The 25,992-nt window shown below is 36.3% G+C and overlaps 1 long non-coding RNA gene across 1 annotated transcript in view; it reads right to left on the bottom strand.

The window, feature by feature from the left end:
• The window catches only part of LOC145283524 (uncharacterized), a 177,533-nt gene that overhangs the window by 92,972 nt on the left and 58,569 nt on the right, over positions 1 to 25,992 (bottom strand). The window contains exon 2 of the long non-coding RNA XR_013868627.1: positions 25,239 to 25,354. This is a non-coding gene — a long non-coding RNA (uncharacterized LOC145283524). The remainder of the gene's footprint in view (positions 1 to 25,238; positions 25,355 to 25,992) is intronic.

Raw genomic sequence — 25,992 nt, 5'->3', positions numbered from 1 at the left:
AAAAGCTACATTTATAGGAGTATATATCTTATGTTCCATTAATCCTACCTCAACCTTTATAATACACTAAAACTCTCAATAAAATTGACCCATTTTTCATATTAATTCTAAAGCCTACAGCCTCTAATTATTAAATACATTGGCTTTAATCTCGCTAATTTCTACTCGTAATTTCACCAAATCATATTCATTGAACTACTCCATCTCGCTCCCTACTGCCGTAATTGCTATTTTTACACCGATGAGTTGTCATGAAAACCAGATCATCACCCTCTCTCACTCTACGGTGTTAAACTGCCTTAGTCACTAATTCAATGCACATCCTTCTCATGAAAAATATCCACTTCGCTGCGTGCTAATTCTCTATGCCTTTTCGAATTTTCTTCAAATCGCATTCTCTTGGTGAACTTTACAGACGGGATTTTTCTTCATGAAATTTATCTGCACCTAATCTCATATAACTTTTTTGGACAATTCCTATACTCCAACGTTATGTATTCGGATTACCTTGAACCTCGAGTCTTTACCTTTAAAAACTTACTGGATTTACTGAGTTTTGTACTCACCAACCATTGGAACACTCTTTCACGTGAAACAAGTCTTCCCTTTTATCCCAGCCAATCTGTTTCATTGTTATCTACTATATTTTTACGATCCAATTTATACCTAGTCATATTAAGTGCTGGAAAAGCAAAATTGTTATTACACATTTTGCTAACTCCTCTCCTCTGATGAAAAGGAAACTTATTCTTCGAAACTCCGCGGATTAAGGACTTTCACCTCTATTTGTTTTATTTTCTAAATAATAAATATGTTTTAACTCTTACTAAAGCGTTGCTCAACAACCCGATTACTTATATATATATATATATATATATATATATATATATATATATATATATATATATATATATATATATATATATATAAGTAATCGGGTTTAAGCAACGCTTTAATAAGAGTTAAAACATATTTATTATTTCGAAAATAAAACAAACAAATACATAGATATATATATGCATATATATATACATATATATATATATATTTATATATAAAGCATAACATGTGTGTGTGTCTGGTCACGAATAGGCTCCTATATGGTTGATGATTTTAAAAAACTGATTACATTTAATGATAGAAGATGTATCGAGACACAGGAATGGGTATGTTTGATCTGGCAGAACGGTGGTTCATTAAAATTGCGGGGTCTGCGTTCGCGCCTCGTACACAAAGTATGGAAATAAATAATTTAAAAATTAATAAAAAAACGTTTACAAGTGTGTTTGATATAGATGTACATAAGAACACTTTGATAAGTATGTTTTAACTTAAATAGGGATGGTATAATAAAATTGTGTGGTCTGCATTCGCGCCGGGCCTCCATAGAATGGAAATAGGCACAAACTTTAATAAAGACTTTCATTATTTTTATATCTATCTGATAACTTTGATAATTATGTTTCAGTTTGAAGAAATATGGTATAATAAAATTATGGGGTGTTCGTTCGCACCTGACCTCCATAGAATGGAAATATGTCACAAAGTTTAACAAGGTTTTTTAATATACATCTACAGAATATTTTGATAAGTGTTTCAGTGTGAACCGGTATGGTGTAATAAATTATGGGGTTTATCTATTTTATTTTTACTTTCATCATATTTTGCTTTGGTTTTGATACCCCCAAATTCAATCTAAATTTACAAACCTTCCTTTTCATTTCCCGGATTATTTGGATATTTTGCTACCCATACTATTGATTTCGAGGTCCATTACATACATAATTCAATGCCCAAATTCTATTACCCATGGAGATAATTACAATGAAATGGTATATCCACCCAACATCAGACACACTTTGTCAACACCGAGAAAGCTTTTGGACTACATCCACCAACTCACACCCAACGCACCAACGAATATAGCTGTCCTGTATACCTTTCGAAAAATCAATAAGGAGCAATACGCTTTTGCTATACGGGAATATTACTTTCTCCCCTGGACCTATTTTCTGCCCACCTGGACTTATAACCACGAAGGACATTGTAATCCTCCCAATAATGGACTTCCCAGGTTGTTTCAAATTCTCTTTTCGTATAAGTTTTTCCATATAATTATCCAAAAACACTTCAGGACCGCCAGCAACAACTGTAAAAGAGTAATTAAAATGCAAGAGAACTATATGCTCAATCCGTTAAATCCAAAGTAGCTGAGGAGCAATATATAAATATCTGTGCGTGAGGTCGCCAAGCTAATCAAGAACCTTGACTCCAGTAAAGCAACTGGTCCTGACGGTATTCCAATTATAGTGTTAAAAAAATACAACCAGAACTTACACAACTGTTTAAGCGTTGCCTTAAGGAGAAGTGCTTTCCAGCACCCTGGAAAACCTCATCAGTATGTCATGTATTTAAGAATTCAGGAGATAAGTCATCTCCCTCTTGGTACAGACCAATACGTCTCCTGTGTGTCATAAGTTGTTGGAATCCGCAATAAATAGAGAAGTAGTCAACCACCTCAGCAGAAATAACCTTCTTAGCGACACGCAATATGGTTTCTGTTCTACAGCAGATGTGCGAACGAGTATATCTCATAGGATTAGCGAATCTCTCGACAAAGGCTTCATTTCTAGGGCAATTGCACTTGACATATTAAAGGCCTTCGATCAGGTTTGGCAAAAGGCCTACTTCACAAGATTTCCAGCTACGGTATAGCTGGAAATGTTTTCTGGATCATTAAATCATTTCTCTCTGAGTAGTGGTTGATGGGCAGAAATCAGAGGCCCACAGTATTAATGCTGGAGTCCCTCGGGGGCCCATACTGGGCCCAACTCTCTTCCTGATCTACATCAATGATCTCCCTAAACACATACTAAAATCTTTCGTTGACATCTATGCTGCTGACACGACTATCTATGGCAACATATCAAAGGCCGTAAATAATGATGTTCTCTCAGATTCTCTCTCCTCTGATCTTGAGCGCGTGGTACAGTGGGTGAAGGGGTGCCTGGTTACTTTTTATGCATCTAAGACCAAGCTCCTATCTATACATCATAAAGGCTCTGATCCCTATCTGGCATCAATTGAAATGGATGGCTCTCGTCTAGGGGAGGCCTCATGTTTTGATAAGCTTCTGGGTTTGACCTTTACTCCTGATCTTAAATGGAACACGTACATCAAGTATGTGGCCAAGGTCGCTGGGAAAATGGTGGGATCCTTCTACCGCTCCAGAAGATATCTCACTACTGGTGCAATTCTCTATCTATATAAAATCCAAGTACGTCCAAGGATGGAGTACTGCTGCCACATTTGGACAGGAGCTGCTAAAAACAGCCAGACAGAGTACAAAATAGACTTCATGGCTTGGTGGGGATGCCCTTTTCTCTTCCCTGCAACTTCTTTCCCACAGAAGAGACGTAGCGAGCCTATCTTTGTTCTATCGTTATTTCCATGGCAAGTTCTCGTCTGAGCTCCATTCTCTGATCCCCCCTCGCCAATCTTTTTACAAAAAACACCCGACTAGCTGAAACTACCGTCAATAATTTTCCCCACTCCTTATCTGTTCCTAAATCAAAACGTAGATTCCATGAACAAAGCTTCTTTCTTAGAATTGCACGCCTGTGGAACTCTGTTCTGCTTGCCTGTTTCCCTTCCGACTTCAACCGGGATGTCTTCAAATCCAACACAAACAAATTCCTGATGAACCGCCCCCTTAAGTAATGACACTTTATCAATTCTCCAATACTATTACTACACTATCCCATTGATTACTGTACACACAATAACCCTTATCCCCGAGTGGCCCTTGGCCCTTGATAAGTGGTGACCTCCATGTAAAAAAAACTATTTTCAATAATTGTGCTGAAAAGCAAAATAAGTGTCTATTCACAGCTGAACATTTTGCTAACCGCATTTCATTTCCTCTGATGATATGTGCCATTGTTGAAAATCCATGTATTAAGGAAATTAACACAACCCCTTCTATATATTCCTTTTGTCAAACAATAAATTCTTAATTCGAATATATGTGTCTATATGTTGTTGTTTTTTTCAAAATTTAAAATTTAACTCCCAAACTTATATATATATATATATATATATATATATATATATATATATATATATTATTTACTATAATAATTGAATACCTATACACACTAGTGTTTAATCCTTTCAGGAATCTTCAGTGCAGGGGGTCACGATTAGATTCGAACCCGGCAACAAGAGCCACCTCTGGCTCGATTAGCAAAGATCATATCCAATCGGCTACTATCAACCGCGAGAAACAACGTTGAATTTAAAATTAAATTTTTTAATGTTTTTTACGTCAGTCACAGTGGTCTAATCGTTATATGATGATCTATATATAAGAGCTAAATTGACCGGCTTAATTTAACTGGAAGTGGTCAACGATAAGAAACGTAACAAACTGTAATCTCTGAATGTATATACCATTCACTGGACAAAGCAGGGGAGGGTAGAGCGCTAGCTCTAGATATATATAAGGCTTTTGACAAGGTATGGCATAAAGGTCTTCTCAGACAAAACAGATCATACGGTATCACTGAAAGAATACTTAACATAATTAAATCCTTCTTAGATAAAAATCCAGGTGGTCCTCAACGGTGGTACATCTAAACAATATGATATAAATGCGGGAGTGCCTCAAGGGTATTTCCTTGGGCCTCTATTATTCCTAATATTCATAAATTACCTCCCTGGCAAAATTTCTGTGAGATGTGTGTATATGCTCATGAGACCACTCTCTATAACAGACACTACAGGAAAACAAATGAACACATATCTAAAGAAATGGCAGAAATACTAGAGGATGACGTCCGATCTGTAGTGGAATGGGGACAAAAATGGATGGTCACATTCAATGCTGCCAAGACTAAACTTGTTTCCTTCAATAGTTACAGAACATTTTCTCTACCACTAATAGCAATGGCCAAAGACTCTTTATCTGAAAGTATATCTTTTAAACTCCTCGGCCTAACTTCATAGGAAACATGAGTTGGAACAAATACATTGAGAGCATTGCCAGGTGGGTTCTCTCTACCGTGCTAGAAAGCTACTAACGCCCGAAAGTATCCCGTACCTCTATAAGGCCACCATTCGCCCATGGATGGAGTATTGTTGCCACATTTGCGCTGGTGCATCTGCTACTAGTCTCTCGCTCCTAGACAAGATTCAAAAGAGAGTCGCCAACATGATAGGTCCTGAACTGTCATCTAAGCTTCAGCCTCTGTCCCATCGACGAAACTTGCATCCCTCTGCCTCTTCTACAAGTACTTTAACGGTGAATGTTCCAACCAATTGCAAGCACTTTTGCCCCCTCGACGTAAATACTCCGACAAACTCGACAAGCAGCTAAATCCCACCCCTTCACGGTAAAGATCCCTAGATGTAAGAGAGCCTTCTACTCCAGTAATTTCTTCCCCAGAACCGCTAGACTTTGGAATTCCTTTCCGGGTCCCTGCTTCCCGAGCTGTCCTGACAAGCAGAAGTTCACCGACATCTTCCTGCCCAACTCCCTATATAGTACCCCTGTAGCTAATGTCTCTGATAGTAGCCACCTACATCAAAGTGGCAATGTGCCTTGTTTGGGGTGAAAATGTAATAAAATAAAACGAGTTTCTTAAAGGGTCTTACATAATTATTTACTATAATAATTAAATACCTACAGACGCTAGTGTTTCATCTTTTCGGGAATCTTGAGTGCGGAGTGTCACGATTTACACCAGTCGATAGATTCGACCCCAGCAACCCAATCGGCTACCATTACCCGGGAGAAAAAAAACGTTAAATTTAAGCATGTTATTTTTTAAATGTTTTTACGCCAGTCACAGTGATCTAATAGTTATACGATGATCTATGTATAAGAGCTACATTGACCGACTTTATTCAACTGAATGTGCACAACGATAAGAAACGAGTTTCTTAATACTATAATAATTAAATACCTATATACACTGGTGTTCTAATCTTTCGGGAATCTTCAGTGCAGGGTGTCACGATTAACACCAGTCGATAGATTCGAACCTGGCAACACGAGCCATCTCTAGCTCGATTAGCCAAGACCGCATCCAATCGGCTAGCATTAACCGCGAGAGACAACGTTTAATTTAAACATTTAAGAAAAGGTTTTTTACGCCAGTCACAGTGATCTAATCGTTAACGACCCTGGTGTCTAACTCTGTCCCGTGAGGAGGCATAGTAAATATATATATATATATATATATATATATATATATATATATATATATATATATATATATATATATATATATATATATATATAAGTGGTTTTTGTTTGGATTTTTTAAACGATAGTGATATTTATGACTCCGCCTCGGAGAACCGGTGTTTTTCTTAGAAAGTCGCCCATTTTTTATTTGGACGTATTATTTATTTATTTATTTATTATTTTTTAAAACAGTAATCTATATAATTACATATGTATACATACATATATATATATATGTATACATATATATATATGTAATTATATAATCGTTATACGACATATAGAGACAGAGGTAGAGAGAGAGAGATTTATATGTGTGTGTGTGTGTGTGTGTGTGTGTGTGTGTGTGTGTGTGTGTGTGTGTGTGTGTGTGTGTGTGTGTGTTAAAAAAACATGAAAGAAGGCTGCTCTCAGATACTGCTGATAAAATTAGGCAAAGTAATATTGATGGTTTACTTTGGTGATAATATAGACAATTATTCGGTTCGCACATAAAATCCCGAGATTCGCTGTGATTTTTCGCTAATTAATCCACCTACTCATAATGCGACTTATCTAAAACTTTGTACAATTTATTGCTTTATTGCCAGTCTGATTCTAACATTTTAATAAATCATAGATATTTCATATAAAAAACTTTTTCAAAAAATGCTGACTGATATAAATATCGATATTTCAAAGTTAATTGCAGTTTCGATTAATAGTACCCGAGAAGGGAAGTAGAAACACGTATGAATTATGTTTGTGGATGAATCTGATTACTTCTCTCCTATCCCGGTGTCTTCAATACGTATATAACGTATCAATATTAATATGGAAGTAATAAGAAGTTCCATCTTGCAAGAGTCATGTTCAATTCCACTTGTCTCAGTTTTAATTATCTGCACTCATTTAACCTTTACGCTGTTAGACATGATATGCAGGGGAAATTTAAAAAGTGGTGGGAGCGGTGGAGCATCAACACAGCAGTAGGCAGTTTGGGTGGAGAAAGGTGTTAAAAAAGTGATAGTAGGCAATCAGACTCGAACCCGTAACGCGAAGAAGGAAAAAACACGTAATGTATATGGCGCAAGCAGAAGTCGAGTGCGTTGAAATTAAGCGTAATCAACCAAACGGAGACAATGACTTGCAAAGATGTCGACGAAAGAAAAAACGACCCCTTCTTGTAAAAAATGGACGAGTTGATGATGAAGGAATGAATGTTTTGGGCCAGTTTTTGATATTTGTTGTCCAAAGGATCGAGCTTCAAAACGATACCATTATCGTGAGGATTCGTCGCGTGTGTCGAAAGTTTTTGGCAGACATGGACGAAGTACTGAGTACCAAGACATTTTTGAAGCAAAATGTCATTTATTAATTTTTTAAACTATTAACTGACTTTAAACTGCTCCATTACATTTTCTATGTGCACCGTTTCTGTCTTTCTATTTTGTTGTATAACCCATTTTTTAGATAGAGAAAAAGAGCGTTTTAGTTATTAAACATTCATTATTACTAACGATTTAGGGGAAGCAGATGGATCTCTTGGGTGTCGTTTAATGCGCTCTCTTTTTTTTTTTTTAGTGAGAATCATCACGACCGACTACAATAGTTTCAGTGAAATTTATTTTAATCGGTCCCTTAAATAAAATACCCGAAAAACTATAAACGTCGTCAAATTAAGATGAATGTGAATATGAATTGACAGTTTTAACATTGAACATCTCCTTTATTAATGCCATATAGAGAAAATCTATATATCTATAAAAGTGAACGTGTCTGTCTGTCTGTCTGTGTGTCTGTCTGTCTATCTGTGTACATTTCCCTACGCAATAACTCTGTCAATTTTTAGTCTATAGACTCGAAATTTGAAATACCGCGTACTGAGATTTGAGAAAATCGATGTGACGGGTGTCAGCCAGAAATTTGGCTGTTAAGGGGTCAAATTTCAACGATTTGACCTTTAAGAACTCTACCAAACTCCTCCAACAATTCTGGGTCTAGACACTTGAAATTTTAGATATAGGTTCCTTGAATTTGGATCTAACTTAATAAAGTGATTTGAGCCCGAAACTATAAATTTTAAGGGGTCATAATAGGGGTCAAAGTTTTAAAAAATTAACCATTTTTTTTGTTTTTTTTGCTTTTTTTGCACAGCATACACCTCCAAACACCCGAGCAACGCCGGGCACCCCTGCTAGTAGCTATATAAAATTGCTAACTGAGCTAAATTGGAGAGGTTCGCCCCCAAACATTTGCATTATTAGATCATAAAAAATACAGAAGTTTATTTAATGAAATAAAATGAACTTATTTTTTGGCAACAATTTCATGTTTTTTATGTATATACATTTTCGTAAATTTGCAGTCCCTTCAACCATCACATTCGTCTTTTTCCTATGTAACAACGTCATTCTTTCCGCAAAATATTTTAAAAATAAATTTCCGTTTTTGTTTGTTTTTCAAAAAACACCGTAATAAAAAAGACGCAAATATTTGGGAGCTTCATTCTTAATTATATAAATATGTATGAAATGCGTTGGGTAAAAGCATCATCAATCTACACAAGCGCACAAAAAATAACTAAAATAACGTGAAAAACGTATAAATTAGTCCTCGCGCGAAAGAGCAGGGCACAAAATGTTTTAAATAATATTAATATATTTACGCACACACTCTTTGTCTTTTTCTGTTTTTTTTTTTCAATGTGGCTTTTTTCGTTTGTATAAAATCACGCTACAATTATAAATTTGGCTTTTTTTACCCTTTTTGGCCTTTTTTCTTTCTTAAAAGTTTGGCTTTAAATATTTATTATAGTCTGGCAAACCAATTAGAGTGAACTATGTTACACTGTTGTATATTGGTTTATATTGGAGGAGATGATATATTAAAACGTGTCATGTGTTATCTAGTGGATGTAAGAGGTCGTTCTTTTAACAGACAGATAATAAACGTATAAATCGTATGTATGTTGTTTAGCCAGGGGACATGATATTGACGTGTAAACCGAGTCATGTTGTATCAGACTTATTGCATGGGATATTTTTACAGTGTATATGTAAGAAGAATAATATATGCTTCATACCTTTTACTTAAAGAGTTCTTTTAACTTCCTGCTGCTCCGTGACGAACCATGAAGCGATCAGCACCATATAATTGAGACATCTGTTCTTATTTGTGAAACCATTAAAACAACTCTTTATATTTTTGTAATATAGATTTATTACAGTTGTCTCAAATGGTTTTCACAGGATCTGCAGCTAGTCTACATTTTCTGTACATACAGCTCGCTCCCAGCTGTCTGTCCACACCTGTCTAGACGTCTGTCCGCTCTGGTGGTCAATCCTCAACTCTCTGAATCTCTCCAAAACTAACTACATCACGTGTTCTCCTACATCACCTTATTACGTGTCTCATACCAATCTAATCCACCTAGTTATTTGTTTATTCAAAACCCCAAAATAATGTTTACATAAATTTTCTATTTTCACATTCTTTTTGCGATTCACACTTCCTGCCCAACTCCCTACATAGTACCCCTGTAACTTATCTCCCTGATAGTAGCCCCCTTACATCAAAGTGGCGATGTGCCTTGTTTGGGGTGAAAACGTTATTCAAAAAAACAAACAGAATTACAAAAATCATGCTTTTTCAACATTTCCGGCATCACATCAAGACAAATTCTCGCAGAGCACACACTGACCAAATTAACCCGCCTAACCTATTGGATTTCTTTCCTTTCATATAACTTTTTCGTTCGACAGTTTATACAAGTACTAAAACGAACTCCATCATCTTATCTATTTATATCTACAAATATCTGCCAAATTAACCACTGATCCACCATCATATAGCCAGCTCTTATTATCCGTATATTTGTAAAATCTCCCTTTCAAATCAAAGCTATTCTTCCCTTTCTTCGTTGCCCCGCTTCATAGTTAATTTACAATTTCCTCGTATCCTCTGCTTGGCTGGTATTAGATTTGTACACATCTCCTACTCATACGGCGCCGACCACCGCCATATTCTGTGCATTATGTCTATCTTCCTACTCACATATACCTACAGAAAACAAATATCAACTTATCAATCCCTCACCTTTTCGCTTCATCATTTCTTTTCAAATCTAAACTATCCCCTCCCCTTCAACATTTATGTAAAATAAAAATGACACCTCCACCCTTTTTATCTTCTTTAACATCATTCAATATAGCATTTTCCCGAAAATAATAAGACTTTGGATTAAGATCGAAATATCGATGTCCTAGAAGTGCGTTTATCTTATTTCACTAGTTGCTTTACATTCATATATATTCATTCCGTATATTAGTTGTTAAATACATACACACACACACACACACACATATACATATATATATATATATATATATATATATATATATATATATATATATATATATATAATAAAATCAAAGGTATATCTTACCTGATATAAGCAATGGTAAACTGTTGTTTTACAGGGCGTGTACATCTTTGCAATTTATGAATATAATAAATTCCGATTTCATTTAATAGCATAACCAGTAGATACTAGCATTGCTACAAATCAAATTTGCTTATTTCCTTCTATCCTCTGATGAGAAGAGTAGCACGAATAACATTCTTTGAAACTCCACTGAATAAGGACTTTGTAAATTGATTTTTTGGAGTAATCAGTCGAACAATAAATTTGATTGTAAATTTCAATTTAGTGTTTTAATTTGTTTTCTCATATATATATATATATATATATATATATATATATATTACCATAATTATTTTAATACAAACACTAGTGTTTCATCCTTTCGGGAATTATCAGCGCATCGAGTCACGAATAGCGCTGGTTGAGAGATTTGAACCCGGCCATGAAGCCATCTCTATTAGCAAGGAACAAACCTTCCTACTAACGTTAACCGCGGCGAGAACATAGTTGAAATTAACATTTATATAAATCGTAAATATCCTTCAAGAATTCCGAGAGTGATCATGTACTTTAACATCACGATCTGTGGCCGACTTATTACATTCCAATTACGTTTTCAACAATAAGAACCGAATTATTTGGATTCAGCGAACTACTGTTCTCATTTTGAGTGTGATTTTATCAACGTTCCAGTCGATGTAAACTCTAACCTTCTTCGGGTGTACCTTGTAAAACACGAGAATGTTGCTGTCGACCTAAGGAATTTGGACGGAATTTCGAACGAATGCTCTTGTTTCGTCAGTCATGACTAGAAAGAGGTCGTAATTGTATTTTTCGGTCGCTCATACTGAGAATTGAACCTTCAACCTTCAGGAGAATATCACTTGGCCAAAGACTCTTTATCTGAAAGTACATCTTTTTAAACTCCTCGGCCTAACGTTCACGGGAAACATAAGTTGGAACAATTACATTGAGAACATTGCCAGGACCGCTGCGAAGAAGGTGGGTTCTCTTTACCGTGCTAGAAAGCTACTAACGCTCGAAAGTATCCTATACCTCTATAAGCCCACCATTCGCCCATGTATGGAGTATTGTTATCATATTTGGGCTGGTGCATCTGCCACTAGTCTCTCGCTTCTAGACGAGGTTCAAAAGAGAGTCGCCAACCTGATAGGTTCTGAACTGTCAGCTATACTTCAGCCTCTGTCACATCGACGAAATGTTGCATCCCTCTGCCTGTTCTACAAGTACTTTAACGGTGAATGATCTGACGAACTGCAAGCACTTGTACCCCCTCGATGTAAATACCCCCGACAAACCCGACAAGCAGCTAAATCCCATTCCTTCACAGTAGAGATCCCTAGATGCAAGAGATCCTGTACTTACAATAACCCTTATCCCTGAGTGGCTTCCGGGCCTTAATAAGTGGTCACCACCTTGTAAAAAAAAAGAAAAAAAGAGCCTTCTACTCCAGTAGTTTCTTCCCCAGAACAGCTAGACTTCGGAATTCCCTTCCGGTTCCCTGCTTCCCCGACTGTACTGACATGCAGAAGTTCAAGTGCAACGTAAATCGACATCTTGCTGCCCAACTTCCTACACAGTTCTCCTGATGCTTATGTCTCTGATAGTAGCGCCCTACAACAAAGTGGCAATGTGCCTTGTTTGGGGCGGAAATATGATAAAAAACAAACAAGAAATTACTAACAGATATTTGCAAGAAGTAAATTAAGGGTTCCGTTCGAAACAGAGATAGAGACAATCTCGAGTTGGACAAGGTACACCTGAAGATGATCGGAGTTTACATCGATCAAAACGTTGTGGAAATCACACTCAACACGAGAACAGTAGTCCGTTGAATCAAAATAATACGAATAACAAATCCTCATTTAAAAAATTCAGAACCGAGTTCTATAAGAGGCAGAAATATATATCTATATTTATCTTTCTATATATATTTATGTATAACTTTTGTCAGAGTCCTTTCTGTACACGACGTTTCAAGTTGAATGCTCACGTGAATAGGTCCGCATGTTGTGCGAGAATAACTACGCACTCAACTACTATACGAGGTGTAAACGATAAATTGGCAGTTTATGATATCAAACTTGATGAAGTAGAGACAGTAAAAGACCTGTGTACGTTTATTTAAATGTTTTATTAAATACAAGCAAATACAAAAATTGTATTTTTTGCGTCCACCTTCTGCATCAACTACTTGAAAAGCATGACAGGCCTTGATCTCTGATTCTTTCTAGATAACACAGAACGCTTGCCTAATGTCAACATCGGTCCAAAACCAATTGTCGCAGGGGTTCAAATCTGGCGAGCTAGAGGTCCCGATATTTAAGGACACAAAAAGTGGCATCTGTCTATTCAAGAAGGTCTGCACTGTTTTGATCCATGAACAGGTGCAGAGTCCTGGATGAACATCATTTTCTTGAGATCATAGTTCTTCTTAATCCAGAGAGAGACAACTTCCTCCAGAATCTTCAGATATTCCGCCGTATTGATAAGCAGGTCCACTTTAACGAAGTAAAGGTGTATGACGCTCTCATCTTTGGCAACAGCTTTAAACAGCATGACAGAGGCAGGATGTTTACTCTGCATCACTGGAGGGACACCAGAAGGGTCATTGCCGACAACTGTCAAGCTTCTGGGGTTGAAGACTTTGTCTGCCACGAATTTTTTGTCCACAAAAATGCGTACGATATCACAATCATGTCTCATGTGATTGAGTAGCAATGAATTTCTCTTTACGAATGATCCAAGATTTCACTGTAAGAATGTTAGGACGTCGTCTGCAATATGACATCCCCTCAAGAATTTTCAGTACTGCATTGGAAATGATAATTTTGGTCACATTCTACTTTTTACACTAGTTCAGTCATTGACTATGATTGATTTGCTGTAATGGACGATTTCAAACCACCGAGACCCTTCTGGTGCAGATTTTATCACTTCTCCGAATGTGAATCTTCCTTTGAATGTCTTTTCCTTCCCTTAAGTTCGCTACAACTCGACAAACAGTCCTAGCAGATTAGCCAGTCTCTGATAATGCCAGACGTATTATGCCCGGTGCGATACAATTGAGCAATAACAATTATGTTGTTATCTACACTAGTACTTATTCTTTTAGTATTTTAGGTCGTTAATCTGGACCATCATCCTTTAAAGAGTAGAGTAAAATGTCAGATTGATGATGCTGTTTTTAAAAAAAACGTAAATTGCGAATTGAAAAAACTATCAATGTATTGTTTATACCCTGTATATAGTTTAATTGATTGATTTTTAATAGCATCTGTATAATTTGTACATCATGGAAGTGTGTGTTGTAACTAATGATTCGATTTTCTCTTATTATTGTTTACTTAGTAGCAAGATGTAATACTGCATTTGATTTAATGTCACTAAAATTCGTAAAACTGAACATGAAAGTAGCTCACAAGTTTTAAAAGTTAATAAAATATAATTTAATAAATATTTTCATGTTTAATATTGCCTATTGTGTTACTTTCATAACGCATAGACATCAACAAATTTACGTATAATACATTAACGAATAAACTGACAATTACTGTATAGTTATAATATCTATTACAATTTTATTCATTTAGATTTTTATTTTTAAATAAGATTTATATACCACAAAGTATAGCATGTATATGCTACGACAAATTTCTGCTATAGCATTTTTATAGTTTATGTAAGCACAATGTTTACATTATGTACAGTGTTCATTTAATTTTACGTGATACCATCTACCTGGTCATAAATACGCTTAAATAAGATATTTTATTTAAGCACATATTCATTTATATAGCGCCAATTCTTTATAGATTATTATATTGCACCGATATATAGTAGTGATTTCAAAAGTAAAGACAGATAAGAAGTATTTAAAAATGAATAGACTTTAACATATGTATATATCTGCACATGGGTACAAAAGGACTTAACGTTGACTTACGTTTGTGAAATTCGAATTATTTGTAAATGTAGACCTATTAGTAGATATTTTTTACCGGCTTTTATATATATATATATATATATATATATATATATATATATATATATATATATATATATATATATATATATATATATCAAATGTTCACAAAAATGCAATCATTTGACTCTCTTCGCACCGTTTCGCGATCTTACGACTCAAAGGAGATGACTTCTGTAAAGATAGAAACAGACAGACACGCACAGAGATATAGTGACTTCTATCAATTATATCACGATTTATCACAGATATTTGTACATATCAATATGAATACCTGCGCCCTGTTTTCATATACAAACTGTAAAAATATTTAATTCCAATACATTGTAATTGGAGAAATTATTCATAAATATCTAGAAGAATATATGTTTGAGAATGAAGGAAACGTCTAAAACTTAACAGTTTTGCATAAATTGTATGCCTTATTTCTAAAGATTTAATTAATTATTTCTAAAGATTTAATAATAAACCTTGCGTCTAACATTTTTAGTCAAACTTGCATGAATTTGATTTTAGAAAATATAAGGTATGAGCTTAAGTGACCTTAAAAAGAAATAAAAATCCAGGCATTTTTTTTCTTAATAACTATCAAACTATAATGGGAAATGTAATGTAAATATGACATGTACTGAAATAATAAAATCGGAGGGTAAACCCACATTATTCACTCAAAATCTCTTCGGGATATTTAAAAGAAATTAAAACTTTACAAATATCTAACTGATGTTTTATATTTATTGTAAATATTTTACAAAAGTCATGAATTTTTGCGAAAGTGCTTTCATTTTCTTTTTAACCCCTTTGAATATCAAAATAACTTTTAGGAGTAGCAAGTAGTGGATATTGTATTAATGTATCGATTCTTCATTAGACAAAATCCCCAATCAGAAAATTCTAATACACACCAAAGAAATCTATACACACCTCTATTGATTTTTAGACAATACAGGTGCGTACGTCATGACAAAGCCTAGTGTCATTAGTGGGTGTTTTGACAGACGTAACGAGAGAGGTTCACAGACTATTAAAACACACGCCTTCTAACTAAAAACCCTCTCGTACACAAGTTAATTCGTACTCTCAAACAAACAAAGAACGCGTTACTTACACACATGTTAATTTACATATTCTTACACTCACAAAACAATGTAACACACATATGCATTGTCCCTATTTACAATGCCTCCCCACGGGACAGAGTTAGACACCAGGGTCGTTTTTTAACGCGGAGAAAAGGTACAAAAATAAAAATTCTCTCAGTCGTGAAGGATTTCTCCTCCACTGACAAAAACAAGAAATTGAAGTGCAGCATCTGAAGAACAGACGGTATTTATTTGCTCCCGCACCGAGCAAATTAGGCACAAGGCCGATTTTTAAAGTGAGGAGTGAAGGGGAAATGGGGACCAACTCCCCGGGGAGTAGGGGAGCTGGATAGTAACAATTGGTATGAAGGGTAGCCCCTACATTGACCAAGGTCTTATCTGTGGGGTCGCCCCCACATAGAGCCTTTGCTTGCAGTATCTGCCGGAACAGATGGTATTTATTTGCTCCCCCACCGAGCAAATTAGGCACAAGGCCGATTTTTAATGTGAGGAGTGAAGGGAGGGGGAAGGGAAAAAGGGGACCAGCTCTCGAGAGGTGGGAAATGGGAGTTGGTTAAAGATCAGGCATGTGGGGTTGCCCCCACATCTGGTCTTTGCTAGTCATAGCTAGTCATAGCTAGTCATAGCTTGCAGTATCTGCCGGAACAGATGGTATTTATTTGCTCCCCCACCGAGCAAATTAGGCACAAGGCCGATTTTTAATGTGAGGAGTGAAGGGAGGGGGAAGGGAAAAAGGGGACCAGCTCCCGAGAGGTGGGAAATGGGAGCTGGTTAAAGGTCAGGCGTGTGGGGTTGCCCCCACATCTGGTCTTTGCTAGTCATAGCTAGTCGTAGCTTGCAGTATCTGCCGGAACAGATGGTATTTATTTGCTCCCCCACCGAGCAAATTAGGCACAAGGCCGATTTTTAATGTGAGGAGTGAAGGGAGGGAGAAGGGAAAAAGGGGACCAGCTCCCGAGAGGTGGGAAATGGGAGCTGGTTAAAGGTCAGACATGTGGGGTTTCCCCCACATCTGGTCTTTGCTAGTCATAGCCAGTCATAGCTTGCAGTATCTGCCGGAAGAGATAGTATTTATTTGCTCCCCCACCGAGCAAATTAGGCACAAGGCCGATTTTTAATGTGAGGAGTGAAGGGGAAATGGGGACCAGCTCCCCGTGAGTAGGGGAGCTGGATAGTGACAATTGGTATGAAGGGTTGCCCTTACATTGACCAAGGTCTTATATGTGGGGTCGCCCCCACATATGGTCTTTGCTTGCAGTATCTGCCGGAACAGATTGTATTTATTTGCTCCCCCACCGAGCAAATTAGGCACAAGGCCGATTTTTAATGTGAGGAGTGAAGGGGAAATGGGGACCAACTCCCCGGGGAGTAGGGGAGCTGGATAGTGACAATTGGTATGAAGGGTTGCCCCTACATATGGTCTTTGCTTGCAGTATCTGCCGGAACAGATGGTATTTATTTGCTCCCCCACCGAGCAAATTAGGCACAAGGCCGATTTTTAATGTGAGGAGTGAAGGGGAAATGGGGACCAACTCCCCGGGGAGTAGGGGAGCTGGATAGTGACAATTGGTATGAAGGGTTGCCCCTACATATGGTCTTTGCTTGCAGTATCTGCCGGAACAGATGGTATTTATTTGCTCCCCCACCGAGCAAATTAGGCACAAGGCCGATTTTTAATGTGAGGAGTGAAGGGAGGGGGAAGGGAAAAAGGGGACCAGCTCCCGAGAGGTGGGAAATGGGAGCTGGTTAATGGTCAGGCATGTGGGGTTGCCCCCACATCTGGTCTTTGCTAGTCATAGCTAGTCATAGCTTGCAGTATCTGCCGGAACAGATGGTATTTATTTGCTTCCCCACCGAGCAAATTAGGCACAAGGCCGATTTTTAATGTGAGGAGTGAAGGGAGGGGGAAGGGAAAAAGGGGACCAGCTCCCGAGAGGTGGGAAATGGGAGCTGGTTAAAGGTCAGACATGTGGGGTTGCCCCCACATCTGGTCCTTGCTAGTCATAGCTAGTCATAGCTTGCAGTATCTGCCGGAACAGATGGTATTTATTTGCTCCCCCACTGAGCAAATTAGGCACAAGGCCGTTTTTAATGTGAGGTAAAAACCAGCTCCCCTAAAAGGGGTCACTCTGGTTACCAAAAATAATAATTGTCCCAGTATAGAAGGTTTCCCCTCCATTGACTGGTACAAATTATCTCAAGTGCAGTATCTGCCGGAACAGATGGTATTTATTTGCTCCCCCACTGAGCAAATTAGGCACAAGGCCGTTTTTAATGTGAGGTAAAAACCAGCTCCCCAAAAAGGGGGCACTCTGGTTACCAAAAATAATAATTGTCCCAGTATAGAGGGTTTTTATTTAAATGCTGCCCACATCAGCATTATGTGGCACAAGGCCGGAAAGTGGGAACCCCGCAGGCTCCCCTAAAGGAGGGGCACTCCTGCAATTTTAAAAATTGCCTGAGTAACCCCGTCTGCATTCCCCGGTCGGGGCGCCTCAGGCAGCAAGCAATAAACTTGCCCCACCGGAAAGCCCGGTGGCAAGGCCTGGGAGGGTGGACCTCCTAGGTATTACCCAGGCGGTTCCCAGTATAGAGGGTTTCCCCTCCATTGACTGGTACAAATTATCTTAAGTGCAGCATCTGCCGGAACAGATACTACACTTTGATCTTGTCCCGAAGGCCAAGAAATTGTCTATTTCCTTTCTAAAACACAAGTAAACGTACACGCACCACTCGAAATAAATATGTTTTCGTAACGTCAATTGCGAGAACTGACATGGGTATGTACTCAATTTCTAATGTCACGCCAGAAAACAACTTTTTCACTTTGAACGTTTTCGGACTCGTTGAATACTCATTTTTTATGAACATTTTATTTTGTATTGTCTTTAGTCATTAATAAAAAATATTTCATATCGGTAGGTTTTATTATGTCTTTTTATACTATTCTATTTTTACACAAACTTAATATAACTCACATCACATTCTCTTTATATCTGGCAGTTCGGTTCTAAAATCCATAATGAACGGTTATCTTTTAAGGGTGAATTCATTTAGATAAAATTATATAAGTACAAACGCATACCTAATTTTATATAACTTAAGATTGTCAACATATTTTATATATTGATATGTACATGTTTTTTTTTTCTTTTTTGAAAATAACTCAGTGGAAATCTAGTTACCTAAAAGTAGATATTCAGTTCTATGCATGGTTTTGATCATTTGAAATTGATAATCGTTTCTCAATAATCATAATGTCATAACGAAGTTCAAATATTATCATACTGCATTATTTGATGGGACAAAGCTATTCTTTTCTGCGCAAAATGTAGAATTTAGAAAAACTATTCAGGTAAGCTGAACAACTGACACGGATTGTTTTTTTATGCACCATAATATGATATCGTCAACATCACAATTTGTTATAATTAATCTGAAGACAAAAGTATGTACCGTCCAGAACTTGTTTGTACAGGTTACATATCCTGCGCGATTACAAATGTCTTATTCTACATTCGTTGTTGTTAAATTACTTTATTTTCCGGTGCCTTTTCGTTTTATCGTTTTCTTCTTGATTTTTATTGTTCTTTTATTTTATCGAATGAACAGGGGTGTATATTGAATACCAATGTCGGACTACTGAAAATCGGATTGCTGTATTCGCTAACCCTTGCATTTGGTATATTTTTTAATAGTTGTTAGTATGTTCGTTTATGGGTCAGAAGACTACGGTTCAATCTTCGGTTGAATCAGACCAAAGACTAAACATAATACTTGATAGACCAATCTTCAAGACTCGAAGGGGACGAATAAAAGTAAATAATCATTGAGATACAAGGGTGTTCTCCCTTACATTTCAATATAGTTGTTAATAAAAGTAGAGTATTTGGTCGCTCTCGATATCAGTGGTCCATTTTACTTTTTACTTTTAAACTATAAGAAACGGCATAAACACATCCTTAACCAGCTAGGGATAAAACAACGGCTTATGTCTTATGACATGGTTACAACAACAACATCTTTGCAGTAATTATTTTCGTTTAGCAGTAAATAGTCCTATTGATATGACATAGAAAAACAATCAGACAAACATTTCATTCTATCAGATTTATTTTTATATATTTATTATTTTTAGTATTTATTATATTTTTTACAGCCATGAAAGACCCTGTTGTTTGGAAATAATATATTTTAGATCTAGATCTACTAATTCGAACTTTATCTGTCGTTCCGACAACATTTAATACGCTAAGTTCCTTTCTACTGGACTTTTGAAGAGCTAACTTTGGGGTTTGCCTGTTTGAAATTCAGGGACTTGTATACTGTTGGTTCGATCACTAGCAACCTTAGTTTCTCTTGAAGTGAAGCTACTTTTCCTCCTATTTTATTATTATAACTGACATTAAGTGACTTCACGCATTGTCTAGACTGACATTTATAAATAAAATATATCGAAATTTCTGAGGAAACAAGTAAGTCATGATAACGGCTAATAAGAAACTAATAGCGTGCTTTACAAGGAAACAAAACGCTGATTATAAACAAAAAGCAAATATTATGAATACAGAAAGACTTAAGAAAAATTTTAGAGAGTCATCGAAAAGTTGGATTTTAGGGAGACAAAAAGCGGGTGTTTCCAGCCTAAAATGAATGCAAAATTCGGGGTGATCTGATTGAATTCAATTAAATCTAAAACAAACATAATCCTCACAGATGTTTTAATGGCAATAGTATAAAAATATAATTCAACTCTGTTATAGCTCTGTTAAGAGTTGCAAAAGAAAACAGAACGCCAAAATAAAGTAACAACATGTATTGCAAAGTAGACAATAGATGTGAAGAACGACCTGATATAGATTGACGCCTTACGTCTTAGTCTTCTGATATTTATTAAGATTGGAATAGTCTATTAATAGATAACATAGGTTAATTGCGCACACAACATGCTCCTCCTAAGCTGAACTCCAGACGATGTATCAGTATGCTTTTCTCTTTGGATGCACCATGAAAAGATCGCTGATTTTCCTTTCTTGTCCGAACGTTGTGGTTCTGGTGTGATTTGGGAAGATTTATTTTATTATTGGACTGTTTAAATAGGTTCTATTTCGTCTTGAGGCAGATCTTCTTGGTCCTCAGTCATATGTTTGCGTATCTGGTCCACATGCCTTTTGTATGTGAATCTTGGTCCCTGGATTATATGGATCACTTTTTCTAGTTCCTAAAAAGAAACGCTATTTTTAACATGCTTGAAAAACACTTTCTCTCCAAGATTGTATTTTTAGTGGTACTGTAGACGTTCTTATATGTCTGGTTTGTCTTGCTAGCAATTTCGCAAATACTAATCTGATTTTACGATCAAACATACCATCTGCTGGTGATTTGTCTGCTGGGGTGTTGGGGTTTGCCGTAATCCTGTACACTTGAAAAAAAAAGCTGTAGAGCTTTTTCCGTTATGACCAATAAGCCTTCTTTATCGCTCTTTTTAAGGTGTCTACAAAGCGCCCTGCTTGGCCGTTACTTATCGGATGATATTGTGGGGTCGTAAAATGTTTTACTTGAAATGTCTCGCAACATTCTTGGAATCTGAAGAAATGAATTGGATAGCATGCTCACTAACTAGGCTATCAACAACACTAAAATAGGCGGAAAGCTCATGTGAAAAATAACTGGTTACCGGTTTGGATGATTTCCTGCATATTAGCTCCTCTCGTTATTTGGAAAAAAATTCTACTATTATCAAGTAATAGAATTCATCAAGTAGTCCTGCAAAGATTATATGTATTCTGGACCACGGTTTTCCAATTTTGGCCAGGATTCCTGAATAATCGGTGGTGCCTTTGCAGTCAAAGCACAACCTTTACATGCTTAAACCATATTAGTTATACCTTAGTCCATGGACGGCCAGTAAACGAAGCTACACATCAGGCATTTCATTCTGCTGGAGCCAGGATGACCCATGTGGAAGTTTTTTAGTATTCTCTTTTGCAGGGTTTTTTGAATGATGACTTACTATAAAATAGAACGTTGTCGCAGAGTACATGTCAGAAGTAAAATCTCTTTGTTCCAATTTCTGCTTTGTGCTTTTTATAAATTTATCATTTGCCGCTATAGTTCTACTTTCATAAAAAGTCACTCGTAATTCCCGGATAGTATTGCGAATCATCCTCTTTATGTCACTATTTATCCGCAATGAGGCGATTACTGAGTCCTCGAAGGGTTCCTTTTGGGCCGGGTTTAGCCTGTGCGATATTCATTGACGATAAGAATTCCTGCTCAAAATCATAATTCAATAAACTAGTTCCCTATCTTAGTAAACGATTAACCGTAAATGTGAGTAGTCATTTTCTTACCCAAAAATGTTTAGAAGGAGCTTATGATCTGGTTGCAGTGAAAAAGGTAACGATGACATTTGAAAACTGCATACATAATTCTAAGAGTCTCTTTTTCTGTCCGTGAGTACTATTTTCGGCCGGCGGCAGTGTTTTGGATGCATAGACAATTGGTTTTTCGACTCATCTGGCATATTATGAAGCAGGCATGCACCTATACCGTATTGACTAGCATCACTAGCCACTGCTGCATCTAGTGTCAAGTTAAAATGTGTGAGAAAAAAGTCTGATATTAACCCTTTTTAATTTCCTCAAACGCTGACTAACATTTGGCAGTCAATTCCCAACGGTTATCTTTTTTCAAAAGTTTATTAAGAGGTGCCCGTAGTTCATGCATTTTTGGAATGAAGCACCGGTAATAGTTAGCGATCCCTAGGAAACTTTGCCGTTGGGTAGTATTTTCTGGTGTCGGCATGTTTCTTTTCGCAGTGACTCTCTGAGTGTGGGCGCTTATTATTCTTGTCAATTATGTGCCCCAAATATTTTATTTTATGCGGGAAGAATTCTCATTTGCTTTCCTTGATTTTAAATATGAAATTCTTTTATCCTTCTGAATACTTTGTAGATATGGTCTTTGTGTTGTTGCCTGTTACTGCTGGCTATAATAATATTATCCAGACATGCGATGGCAAAGTTAACGCCGCCTAGCATCGTGTCCATAACCTGTTGAAAACTGGCAGGCGCGACCTTGACTCTAAACTTAAATTTTTCACATCTGTAAAGACATCAATTTATGCAGAGTAACTTAGCACTCATTTTCCACTGGAATCTGTAAACATACGTCACTTAGGTCGATTTTCAAGAAAATCTGACTACCGTTTAGTAGTGTAAAAACTCCCTCCAGATAATAGGAGTCCTTTAAAGACGCATTCAACCCCGTCGAAAAATTTGCCGAAACATGGATTTCCTCTGATTTCTTTTACTGACTATTCTATTTTTGATAGAATGCCCACATTTTCTAATCCGTGGAGCTCCTAGTCGACTTATTCCAGCGACTGAAATGACGCGTTGCGTTTTCATTTGAAAACTGGTTAATCTTAATTCCACGTTCATTTTTATACATTTTCATAGATCCAGTGAGAATACTTCCGTAAATTTATTTTTTTTAAATAGCAATTTACTCTCCGTTCCTGCTGGTATTAATTCTGCTTTTCTGAAAAGAGTAGATATTGGAATGGCCCCTTAAATTCATGAATCCAGTCCAACCCGAATAGATTAGTGGTATTTCTGCATACATAAGCCTTTAGAGTTTTTGTCTTTCCCAATAATGTGGCGTTCGCTGAAAATTTACCTTCAAAGTTAATGTGCGTACTGTTAAAGGTTTATGCTGTTTCGCGTGTTTTCAGCATTGTGGGTTTATTGAATTTCTTTCAAGTATTTTAATTTACTATAGAAAATTCTGACCCGAATCGAGTTTCATTTTTCTTTCTTTATCCATGAAATTTTATAGCCACATATTTTCGCAACCTTTCTTCGTTTTTTTTTTTTTCAGTCTCCGCCTAACACACTCGAGTTTTGTATTTAATTTTATTTCTGCGATGAGTACCTTTATGTCTTATATTTTTATATATTAAACATTTTCTTGATGAATATGGACAGTCCTTAACCCAATGCAAATTATTTCATCGTTTACACGGAGGCGGAATTTTTCTTTTTTCAAATTCTTCCTTAGCTCTGTATTGATATGTCTATCCTTTTACCCTAACTTGTGTTTTATTTTTACGTGTTTTTTATTATCTGTTTGCTTTTTTTATCTGCGTAGCTCCAGCTTCTATATCTTTTTTTTTAATAATTTTTATATTCTTGCAGCCTTCTGTTTACTTTTGTAGGGTTAGCTTTGGTTCAGTTTCTAATTTTATTAGGATACGCCTCCTAATTTCCGCATCTCGGCCACAAGTCAGTCCTTGCGCAAGTACTAAACATTTAAAATTGTGTGCACTGAGGTCTGCAAGTTTGAATTCGTCGCAATGTTTATTTTCTATGGCTGCATACGTTGCGAAATGATCTTCACCATTCTTCTGCAAATACAAACACGACTAACGCTTGTGGATTAAGTAGACTTTCTAAATAGTTCTGTAAGAAGTTCAACTGTCTCGGCCAAAGATAATTCTGACATTTTACGTGGGAAAATAAAATTCACAGTCTTTTTATCTCGACTGTCTCTAGTTTTCGTAATAGCAAAACGAACCTTTTTTGGTCCGACCACAGTTTTAAGTTTAAAATTCATACCGACGAAAATAAGCTTCAAATGTTTCTTCAGGTAAGTAGAAGAAATTGTCAATCGTATTCCGTATTTAGTCTTGTAAATATACGGTATTATTATCGCTAGACGCATTATTTTTTATGATTTGTATAAACAGCTCTTCCGTGCATTGTTGTTGTTTTTGTCTTTCATCTGAGTGTTTCTGGTGTTCAAATAATTGTTTTGGTGGTGGTGGTGGTTTTGTTGTTGTTGTTGTTGTTGTTGTTGTTGTTGTTCAATTTGCAGTTTTAATAATAATTGCTCCAGTGTACTTTGTAAGGCGTGCATTTTTGTATGAGTGGAAAAATATTGAATTTAGAGAAATTAACAAAACTGTGGTCAGATTAACCGGGTTTTACTCTTTTTAGAAAAACGGGGAGAAATGGAACAGTAATTTGTTTCCTCCAATAACTTTGTAAATGAACGTTGACCATAGTTTTTAATTCCAAGGGAATGTCTTTCCCCATAGAAGAAAAAATATATGTCGCGAGAAATATTCAATATTCCTTAAAAGCAAATGTATTTTCAAAACACGAAAAAATATTGACCGAAGGAAAAAAATTGAAAACCGTATGTACTTTTTTTTTGTAGACCAAAAAAAGTTATCCGAAACGCATATTTAATGACGCGAGAAAAAAATCACTAATAATTCGTATTTCTCTTCATTTTATATTGACGGGTGCGCTAAAATGGCGCAACAGTGCTAGGCAAAAATAGAAAAATTATGAAAATACTCTTATTATTCACGAGTTTGCAATGCATACTTTTATGTCCACGCACTTATTTAATTTTCGAGAGTTCCTGTTTTCCCTCTTTCATCAGTATTTTCTGAACACTTACTTGATTAAATTCAACTTTCTGTCGTAGGTTCTTTTGAATGCTGGGGAATTTTAAATGCGAGTGACCTCCGTTAGTTCGAAATCCGACGTCGCCACTTTTATAGCCTGTGTTAGGAGCTGCAAAGAAACACAGAACGCTAAAATAAAGAAACAACATGTATTGTAAAGCAGTTTGAGTTTGGAATAGTCTATTAGAAGGTAACATAGGTTATTTCCGCCACAACAACTTTCAGCTTGATAAGCATACTTATTTTATATCTTTCATATGTTTCATATCTTAACTCACAAGCAAATACAACGCCACTCACTCAAAATAACAAACTAAAAACTAGTTGTTGCATTCTAGAATGTCATTGGTTAATAGCAAAATTATATTAAATATTTGCCTATATAAATACTCACACAAACAATGTATCAACCTTCCCAAATACGTTCAACAATTTCAGTTATTTTGCATTTTTTACAGCCTTACTTTAATTCTACATCTAACCTCACGCTTACCTGGCGAATGTTTAAACAGGACTCACAACGTATGTAAACGGCATGAGCCCACATTGCGCTCACTGTTAAATGCTTAAAATATTTTGTTGGATAATAAAAAAATATTATCTCTACTTCTATTTCAATATTATTTTACTAGTGTTATTTGGAGTGATGAATAATTATCATTATTATAAATAATTATTGCTGTTAATTTTATATTGATGTACACAAACTTTTTAATGTTGGCATATAATTTGCATATTTGTTTTCTC

Source organism: Euprymna scolopes, chromosome 1, assembly GCF_053919585.1.
Source record: "Euprymna scolopes isolate OS-2025 chromosome 1, ASM5391958v1, whole genome shotgun sequence".
Taxonomy (NCBI): domain Eukaryota; kingdom Metazoa; phylum Mollusca; class Cephalopoda; order Sepiida; family Sepiolidae; genus Euprymna; species Euprymna scolopes.
This window is presented reverse-complemented; position numbering and strand designations above follow the sequence as displayed.